The 10,771-nt window shown below is 48.2% G+C and overlaps 1 protein-coding gene across 1 annotated transcript in view; it reads left to right on the top strand.

The window, feature by feature from the left end:
• RNF145 (ring finger protein 145) overlaps positions 1-10,771 on the top strand; it is an 85,603-nt gene that overhangs the window by 557 nt on the left and 74,275 nt on the right. The gene's annotated exons all lie outside the window — the stretch shown is intronic.

Genomic DNA, 10,771 nt, shown 5'->3' with positions numbered 1-10,771 from the left:
GCGTTAACCTTCTTTACACCCCCAAACCCACCTACCCCCATAATCCGGCTTCCTGCCAAGTTGGCTGACTTTTCCCGCTCCCCGGCCCGCAGATCGCAACCCACCACCACCACCAACCCACTGCAAACCCGTGCAGCCAGGGCCTTTTCCGCCCCCCTCCCCGCCAAACTCCCAGCTTGACCATTAAAATCGGTGGTCTCTAAAAAGCCCCAGGAAAAACGTTGCAACGCCCCCAATTCCGCCCCTCCCCCGCTTAATGACGGGAGGAAACCCTTTTAGCGTCGTCTCCCACCCTCCCCAAGGAACGCCGATTGGTGTCGGGAACCCCCGTCGGTCTTTTTCCTGCTAGGCAGGCGGCGTCGACCGCCTTCGATTGGCAGCTAGCTGTGCTGGGGTTACTAGAGTTCAAACGCGGCGGAGCTTTTTACCCGGGGGGCCGAGACAAGGGGGCCGTTCTGCAATACATTGGTAAATATTGGGCCTTTTGACATTGCATTCAGCGGTCCGAGGCAGAGAACAGGGAAATCCCCCGATTTTGCACGGAAATGAGGAGGGGGAGACCGTGGGGTGCTGGGAAGACTTCTGTTTCTAAGGAACAGATTGGATTCGTGTGGTGCCAGCCATCAGGTTGATAGATTGATTTGGGGGTGGGTGTTTGACCCTGGTTGTGATTTTTATTATGCATCACTTATGGTACTCTGCTTCCTTAAAGAGTTTTGGTCTGGTTGCTATCTGGTTTTGCCCAGAGCAAGAGATAAATGATAAAACCACTAGCTCTGAAATCTGAAAGTTGGTGAAGGAAATAAAAGCCATATCCAAGGTTCCAGATCATGGGGCTAGGACAAAAGGCTTCAGTTTGTTAACAGTTTACTGTTTTATGATCAGTAAATTCCCTTCCTCTTAAAACTTTCCTATTATGTGCAGAAAGTGGAGAAGTACAATTATTTTAGAAAGCGAATGCTTATGGGGAAAAAAAGTGCTTTGTTGGAGGGCCTCTGCCTTGCTGCTCTTGCTTATCAGATCAAATTCTGTTAAGCACTTTTTCTTTTCCAAAATTGAAACCTCTAATTATCTTTTCTTTTTTTTAAAAAAAAAAATCCATTTGGGACCATTTAGCAACGCAATTCACTGAGTTTGTGCTGAGAGGCAGATAGTTACTGGAAAGCTTTCCTCAAATTAGGTATTACCTTTTCTCCTGGCAAGAACCCAAGAGTCATGTGTTAATGAGTGAGTTGAACTGGTTTGAAGGAAAATGTGATGTTAAAGATACAGTATTACCATGGGCTGTTTCTATATTAGAAAACACAAAGAAATGCTAACTAGTGTTTTGCTGTCATTCAAATTGGTTTTAATTGAAGTAAACTTCGGAACATAATTTAAAATAATGATCTGTGATTATTCTAGATGTAGTTTGGTTTTTTATTTTACTGATTATGTTTGATACTGTTCACATGGAGGTATTTTTCCCCATTTTCTCTTCTAAATATACAACAGTTAATATGTGTTAAGTTCCCCCCTTTTAACTTTAGGTATGCAAAATTGCAATCTTAGGTTTACTATCTTGGAAACAGCAGGGTGAACTACAAATGTTTGAGTTGCAGGTGATATTAACTTATTTGGAAGTAACCGTTGCTATTTAAATTTACAGACTGTGATAAAAAATGTAATAGGGCAACAATTGTTAATCATTTAATTGCTTGAAATTTTTGTTTATTGCATTGATAGTCTAGCTTTTTCTCTGAAATCTCTACGTCAGTGCATGAGGGCCTTTCCTAAATTTATTTCATATTAGCGACCCTGTAAATTAGACTGAAATAGAAAATGACTAGCCTAAAGTCATTTGGTGAGCCCAGTGCTAGAGTAGAAATGTGAAACTAGGTTTCCTCTTCTCAAATGTAATATTTTTTAATAAATTAAAACACTAATTTGTGTTTGTAATTGTGTTTGGTGGTATGACCTCTTTTGCTTCAGTCTCAAAAGCAAACAAGTCTGATAGTTTTACTATAGTTGTTGATTTTCTTATGGGGAATGGTAGCTTCCAAAGGGCCTGTGTTATACCAAGCAGAAATTTTTCAGCTGTAGCTCTTCTTAAAATAGTGTGAAAGCTCCTTATTTGCTACAGTTCTACTTCTTTTATAGCTGTTTGAGGCATAACAACCTTGCTGGAGAAAAGGTTAGTAACCCAGTTTGACTGTGATCTAAGGGGGAAATAAAATTTTGTTTGTTAAGGAAAAACAGGCTTCTGTGAGTTATAACAATGTCTCGTATATTTTCAAAATAAGGGCTTAGTTTACATACCATACTAATCTGTGGTTTGCTGAATAAATTGTAATTGGTTGAGTTGGCTCTTTGTGCTGAGCCAGAAACCATGTTTTAGAAATCATAGGGGCTGATTTTTCACAGATTGACTATTTAGCACATTTGGTGAATCTTTTGAAAAGCAAGCAGATCACCTTATGCTGTTTTGGTCTACAATTCTCATTATCCTTTGTCATTACCAATGTTTTCCAATGTTAACTGATATTCTGAACATTGGAGGGCACCGGATTGCTATTCAATTGCTGAAAATAATATGAGAATGAACCATGGACATAATTTAAATAACAACAAGAAAGTCCACTTTGTCCATCTCCACTCCAAAAGAACTCTATTGGACAAAAATCTAACTTCAGTTTCCCTCAATTTCTGATATCTCTGGGAAAGTGTATATGAACTGTAGCTAAACTATAATTCCTAGGCAGAATTTGTGCTAGCTAGCTAGCCATTCATTCATTCATTCATTCATTCATTCATTCATTCATTATTTGGCATATGATGAGAACATGACCGAACAGAATTAAATTCACAGTCCACATTATTGTAAGTAAAACTTCTAAGGGGGTATGGCAGTGGCCTCATAACCTCATATCCAGGCAATCACCTCTTTCATTGCTTCCTCTAGGTCTTCTAGGAAATCAGAAAACATATATCGTGGACAATCTGGCACAATATGTTTAATAGTTTGCTTGTCAGGACCACAATCACAACAAAGGGAAACTTTCCATCCCCACTGATATAGGGCAGAGGCACTTCTTCCAGTATTAGACCTAATTCTGTTCAATTTTGTTCAGATAGAGCAAGATAGGTCAAGACCAGGTGGTTTGGTAGAGGGATCACTAATGGTCAGATTGGGCCAGTTTTCTCTCCAGGCATTCTCTGGGTTAAACTGGGTACATACTAAGTGAATAACTATTTTCCATGCTGACCTACAGGACTTCAGTCTTGTGATGGACTGCACATTGTCCTGGTGAATAGGGAGGGCCTTGTTATTCGGCATTCTTGACCACAGTCGAACAAGAGCTTGTTGTCTTCTAATGTGGGGTGGTATGATATTACTAAGGACTGGTAACCAGTGCACAGAAGTGAGATGCAGTGTGCTGGAGTTGATAAGCATTGTCTGGTGGAGTTGCACGTCGACTATATATGTGTGGGTGCTATTAAGCCACACACTGACACAATATTTAGCTGTGGAATAAACCAAAGCCAAGATTGTTGTTTTCCAGAACGCTGCTACTACACTCCAGCATTGGGAAAATCCTCTTATCTGACAGCAACTGAGAGAACTTTTTTTCACTTATCTTCCACTCTGTGCTCTCTCCACGCCCCCTTTTGCACCCGAATCCCCAGTCTTTCTCTCAGTTGCTGACACACTGGGAGGATTTTCTCTGTGCTCTGAGTGTTGCGTTAGGCCTTTTGGTTATTTTTGATTAGCCCCCTTTTTTATTTCTCCTTTGTTTTTCGGTTAAGGGTTCCTGTGAGTCTATCAGCTGCTCGTCGGTTTCGTGCCCAGGGAGCTGGGTCGTGCCGACTTTCGCGCTTCTGCGACTGCTGCTGCCGGCTTCTGTCCCTGAGGGGCGGATCCGGCAAGACTATTCTATTGCCGGTGAGGTCGGGGCTGACTGGATCGCTCCCCGACTCCCGTGTGAAACAGCGAGCCGGAACGGAGGTATTTGCAGGAGCGGCTACCGGCTCGCTGTGTGTAGTGGCGTGACTCATCCAGCGGCCGTCCCATCAGGCTTCTGCGGGCGGCGCTGTGCCTGGCGGTGTTTTCGGCCTCGAAGCTTCGGCCGTAAGTGATTGCTGAGGGGGGGGTGTGGTGTGGCTGTCGGAGCTCGCTACCCTCCCGCCGTTCAAAGCCGCTCCGGTTTTCATCCCTGATTGGCGTCCGCGTGTGAGCGGCGCCAGGGGGAAAGCGCTCCGCCATCCTTCAAAGCTCGGGCGGCCCGCCAATTTTACAACTACGCCACCAACTTGCGGCCGCCATTTTGAGCCATTAGGGCGGCCGCCATTTTGGGAATCACCTCGTGGCAGCGCGGACCCTAATTAGAGGGCCGCAGCCTTTTCACCGAGGTCTGGCTGGCTGAGTCTCTGTCCCGCCCTGGGCATTGACTCGGAGGAGGAAAAAAAGGGGGGGGAGCGTTGCCAGTTATTGCTCACCCCCGTTGCAGCCATTGTGCAAGGCTTTCCCACACACCTGGGCAGAGACAGGGGTGCCCTGGTTCTTGGCGTGGCAGGAGTGCCAACACTGCTTGTTGGGGCATAGTGTTTGCCCAGAGCGGCAGCCAGACTTTTAATTCATCAATCAGTTAATTAATTAAGCAAGCTTTCCTCCAATCATTCAATAATTAATCAATCAAGCTGATATTTATTGATTAAGTACTCAAAGCAGCCAGTCCTTCAATCAACCAATTAATTTATCACACAAGTGTTCATCCAATCAATTTATCAATCAATTAAGCAATCTGATATCTGTCAATCAATCAATCAATTATTGATTCCTTATTTATTATTATTACAAATCCATCTGTCAATCAATTGATTAATAATTACTATTCACCTTGGGGCACCCCCACCATGGCGGACTGTTCATTCTCTTCAGACAGTGATCAGGAAGTCAGCCCTGTCAGATCTAAGTCCCGCAAGAAACAATCGGGCAAACGCTCTGAGTCTGGCGGGCACAAGTCCCGCCACTCTAAGACCTCCTCTGCCGCTGAGAAGGATGCTCTCAGACGTCATAAGGCTTTGGAAAAAAGATGTGAGAAGGCCAAGCAGGCGTCAGCTTCTTTGGCCCGTGGTGATACGGGATCCGCCCACCAGGCTGTTCCTGTTCCTGACCTTTCGGAGCGGAGACCGGTCCAACCCAGTTCCTTGGCTTGGCAGAAGGGCGTGTCCCAGTCGATGCCTGATGTTTCCTCAGCGGGTTTGGAGGCCTTTCCGCCTCCTCGGCGCCAGCCTTCGGCCACTTTCACGCCTACAGCAGCGGGACTCCGAGAAGTGGACAATCCTCCGCCTCCGTCTCAGTTTGACTTCCAGACGATGTTGTCAACAGCGTTGGCTTCTATTATGGCGGCCGGAGCGCAGACAGCGGCCCAGACATCGGCGACGGGGACTTCGGGCACGTTGGCCTCTTCTAGCTCTCGCAGGGCTCGTTCCCCCTCACCTCGTGAGTCTGTTTCGTCTGAGGGCTCGGGTCATGACGAGGAGGACCCCGATGACCTCGAATTCTCTGAGGATGAAGGTCTGGTACCTGATGCTCCAGCCTTCACGGGCTTGTTTCGGCCCTCACTATTTAAGTCCCTCCTTCACAAGGCTCGTTTGACTACTAATCTGGGTTCGGTGGGAGCACAACCCCCGACTACCCCGTCTGAGACCGGTCCTCATGATGTCCTGTTTAAGCAAGTCAAGCAGGAGAAGGACTTTATTCCGTGCCCTCAACTGTTCGCGGATGTTCTGCAAGCGCCTTGGGCCCAACCAGGGTCGTCCACTGCGCCAAGCAATTTAGATAAGAAGCTGTTCTGTGCGGCGCCCGAACTTGAAGCCATGTTAGACGTGCCCACTGTGGATACACCGGTGGCGTCTCTCACGTCGCATTCGATGGTCTCATCCGATCCGCTGGAAGGGCTCAAATCGGAGGACAGGCGCACCGAATTGGCCTTTCGTAGGTCTCATCAAGCTGTGGCCTGGACTGTTAGAACTGCCACAGCTACTTCATTCTTCAATAGGGCCTCTTTGATCTGGTTACGCCAACTTCGGGAACGACTCCCTCCAGAGGATACCCGCTTGCGCCACGATATTAACAAGATTATTGCAGCCACAGAGTATTCGGCGGATGCTTCGTTGAACTCTGTCAAGTTTGCATCGCGGGCGCTAGCGACTTCTGTCACATCCCGACGCCTTTTCTGGCTACGGCCGTGGAAAGCCGATGTGAAAACCAAGTGGAAGTTGGCGGCGGCCCCGTATAAAGCTCCGAACTTGTTTGGCACGGCACTGGAGCCGATTCTTGTGGAGGACAAAGACAAACGCAAAATTATGCCCTCGTCCTTTCGCAGACAAGACAGGCGTTACACCCCTTACACACAACGTCAGCCATTTCGTTCCTACTCGGGGCAGGGAGGCCCCTCGACTTACCGGCAGTCGTTCCAGGCTCCAGACCGCTTCTCCGACAGACAACGTTTCAGAGAGCGTGGCAGATCACAGTCCTCCTCCAAGCGCCCCTATCGTGGATCCACTTCTAGACCCTTCAGAAGGGGCAAATGACTCGCCGACTCCGGGTCCAGTGGGAGGTCGTCTCCGGGCCTTTTGTCATCGGTGGGCCCGGTCCACTCCGGACGAGTGGGTGCGTCGTACTATTTCGGAGGGCCTCGCAATCGAGTTCACGGATCGGCCCCCACGACGGTTCGTCCGGTGCCCAGTTTCCCTGTCCACAGACTCTCGCAGCTTGATGGTGGAAGAGATAGCACACCTGCTGGAGATCCGTGCGATAGAACCGGTCCCGTTGGACCAGCAGGGGACCGGCTTCTATTCAATTCTATTTTTGGTTCCCAAAAGTTCGGGAGGGGTCAGAGGCATTCTCAACCTCAAGGAGTTGAATCGGGCGGTACGTTACCGTCGTTTCAAGATGCACTCTCTTCGGTCCATTCTAGCTTCTATTCGCCAAGGGGACCTGATGCAGTCGGTGGATTTGCGAGAGGCTTACCTGCATGTTCCAGTGCTTCCTTCGCATCGACAGTTTCTGCGATTCGAGTATGCGGGCAGGCATTACCAGTACTGTGCGATGCCGTTCGGTCTTTCCTCGGCTCCCAGGACTTTCACCAAGCTGGTGGCGGTAGTGGCCGCGTCTCTCAGTACAGTTCCGGTGAGGGTGTTATGTTACCTGGACGACATTCTGATCCTGTCCTCGTCCAGGGCACAAGCGGCGCAAGACAGAGACAGGGTGCTCTCGACGTTCCGAGAGCACGGATTCTCCATCAACTTGGACAAGAGCCAGCTCGTCCCCACGACCGCGATCCTACACCTCGGGACCCTGATAGACTCCGAGAAGGGTCAGGTTTTCCTGTCTTCAGAGAGGGCGAAAAACATCAAATCGCTTGTGGGCCAAGTGTTGACCCGGAGGAGGGCTCCGCTGTTGACGCTGTCCCGTTTGTTGGGGAAGATGGTCTCGTGCTTCCGCGTTGTTCCGTGGGCACGCAGACATTCTCGTCCACTGCAATGGCTTCTTCTTCCATTCCAGAGAACAGGCAGTTCCAACTCCACAAGGACGGTGGTCGTGCCTCCACGAGTCAGACTGTCGCTGGGTTGGTGGAAGTCGTCGGCCATCCTGCAAGGTTGCAGTTTCCTGGAACTAGACCGGGTCGTGATCACCACCGATGCCAGTCTCCATGGCTGGGGAGCCCACCTAGGTGCCCAGGTGGGCCAAGGACAATGGTCTCCCGAGGAACGTGCACTGAGCATCAACCTATTAGAACTTCGGGCCATTCGTCTCGCCCTTCTGCATTTCCAGTCGCTGGTTTGGGGTCGCCATGTCCTGATCCTCACGGACAATACATCTGCCAAAGCGCACATAAACCGGGAAGGGGGGACGAAGTCACAGTCGCTGATGCTCGAGTCGACACGTCTGTTCAACTGGGCAGAGAGGAATCTGGAGTCCATCCTCGCAGACCACATTTCCGGGAAAGCCAACACACGAGCGGATTGGCTCAGCAGGGAAGTGATAGACCAGGCCGAATGGCAGCTGCTTCCCAGTCTATTTCAGGAGATTTGTCTTCGCTTCGGACGGCCTCTGGTAGACTTGTTCGCCAGTCCGACCAACGCCCAGCTTTCCCGGTTCATCACTCGTTATCCGACCCCAGCGGCAGAAGACACAAACGCTCTGCGGTGTCGTTGGCCGGCGGGTCTACTGTATGCCTTTCCACCCGTCACACTGATTCAGCAGGTGGTTCGCAAGATGATAGCGGAGAGGGCGGAGATGTTACTGGTGGCTCCACATTGGTCCCGCAGGCCGTGGTTCGCGGATCTGGTGGAGTTTTCGGTGACAGACCCGTGGGTGATTCCTCCACATCGGATCGTGCTGTGTCAGGGGGCCATTCGTCATCCCGAGCCCCAGTGGCTGCAGTTGGCCGTCTGGCATTTGAGCGCGTCCTCTTGAAGAAAGGCCGTTTGCCAGATACGGTGATTGGTACGATTCAGTCGGCCCGTCGACCATCCACGACGAGGATTTACGAAGCCACGTGGAGGGCCTTTTGCCGTTGGTGTGCGACTACTCATGTGGATCCTACGTCTGCAACGGTTCAGGATGTCCTCATCTTTCTACAGGCGGGTTTGGAGCGGGGTTTGTCTCCCGCCACTCTCAGGCGCCAGGTGGCGGCCCTGGCCACTGTGTTGTCCTGTCCACCGTACACTTCCTTGGCTCATCATCCGTGGGTGAAGGGGTTCCTTCATGGAGCTACGAACCTGAGACCGCCTGCGGTTCATCGTTATCCCTCTTGGGATTTATCTTTAGTTTTGCAGGCTCTCACTTTGTCTCCGTTTGAGCCGTTGGGTTCCACTTCTCTTAAGTTTCTGTCGTTCAAAGTTGCATTTCTCCTGGCGATCACGTCGGCTAGACGCATTTCTGAGATCGCTGCCTTATCCGTCAGGAAAGACTTGTGCATTTTTCATGCTAACACTGTGGTCCTGAGGATGGACCCTGTTTTTTTGCCCAAAGTTAATTCGTGGTTTCACCGGGCGCAGGAATTAGTGCTTCCGGATTTCTGCCCGTCGCCAAGACATCACCGGGAGGTTCTTTGGCACACTCTGGATGTGCGCAGGGCGTTGAGACGTTACATGCGTAGGACGGCCGAGTTTCGGAAGACGGAAGCCCTATTTGTCTCGTTTCATCCTGCATCCATGGGTCAGAAAGTGTCGTCGACCACAATTGGTCGTTGGATTAAGGCCTGTATTGCTGCCGCTTATGAGAATCAGCGTCGTCCTGTTCCTGGGAACATTCTGCCTCATTCTACGCGGAGTGCGGCTACTTCAGCAGCCTGGGCTACCCAGGCGTCTGTGTTGGACATCTGTAGGGCGGCTACTTGGACTTCTTTGTCGCCTTTCATAAGACATTACCGGATTGATGCTTATGCTTCAGCTGAGGCGTCTTTTGGGAGACGAGTTTTGCAAGCAGTGGTGGCTGGGTCCTCTGAGTTGGATAGTGTTTTGCCCGACCCTGGAAGTTAGGCTTGGGTATGTCCCAATGCTGGAGTGTAGTAGCAGCGTTCTGGAAAATGGACATTGACTTACCTGAATGTCCTTTTTCGGAACGCTGCGTATACACTCCATTTCCCTCCCTTTTCTTTGGTTGTTTGCTTGTGGTGGTTTTGTATTAATAAAGTTTGTTGTAGTTCACCTGTGGTGTCTTCGTTCAAGACTGGGGATTCGGGTGCAAAAGGGGGCGTGGAGAGAGCACAGAGTGGAAGATAAGTGAAAAAAAGTTCTCTCAGTTGCTGTCAGATAAGAGGATTTTCCCAATGCTGGAGTGTATACGCAGCGTTCCGAAAAAGGACATTCAGGTAAGTCAATGTCCATTTGTAGGGTGTTAGCATCAGCACCCCAAGATGTTCAAGCCAGTCTGTTCAGTAAGTTATGGTGGCTTTTCAATTTTGCAGTTGTTTTTTGCAGATATTGTCAGGAAGTTAGTAATCTGTCCAGTGTAATCTGTAAGTACTTCCAAGAGTTATTACATTGTAACATACAGTTCCAGTACTTCACTGAAGGCTGGTAATTTGCATTTCTATTGCTGAGGTGTAATGTGGCTACTTCTGTTTTTGTTAGGCTTGATTGGAGGCACCATTTTTTCAAGTAGTTATCCAGTTTCTGGAGATCTTGAGAAAGAGTGTCCTCCTTTGGGCTGAGGAAACATTGAATAACCTTTCTTATGCCTTCCAGTCTGCTTTAAGAAAACTTTAAGCACACTTTTTATTGTCTTTCAGTTATTCTTTTGGTAGTTCAAATATTGGAAGTGCAATTCATGTTTTAAATTCTGGCTTTCTTTTGAACTAATCTATTGATTTATACTGTTGTGCATCATTTGAATTAAAATGCTTAACTTTTTTAAACCTGCAGAATCATGAATGGTTATCAAGGGTTCCAGTGATCTCAAAAATTACTGATCAAAACATACTAAGGTTGCTATACAATTTTCAAATCTCTGGGATGAATGAATTCAAGAGACTTCTCTGGAATTCTGTAAAGTTTTTTTTTTCAGGATCAAAACTATCATTCAGACTTAAGTTTGAACTTAGGTTTATGGAGTTTGAAACTCCATAAACTTATTTATTTCTGCGACCAGTATTATCAACTTGAATTTTAACTTTTATATACCGGTAACTTTTTTTATATAACTTTTTTTTATAGCTCTGCTATAATTTTGGATGTGTAAAAAAGGAACCTGGTTCAGTTCTTTGAACTATTTCATATT

The sequence above is a fragment of the Pantherophis guttatus genome, chromosome 2 (genome assembly GCF_059756535.1).
Source record: "Pantherophis guttatus breed Tessera chromosome 2, ASM5975653v1, whole genome shotgun sequence".
NCBI lineage: Eukaryota > Metazoa > Chordata > Lepidosauria > Squamata > Colubridae > Pantherophis > Pantherophis guttatus.
Note: the sequence above shows the minus strand (reverse complement) of the source record. Positions and strands in the feature narration are given on the sequence as shown.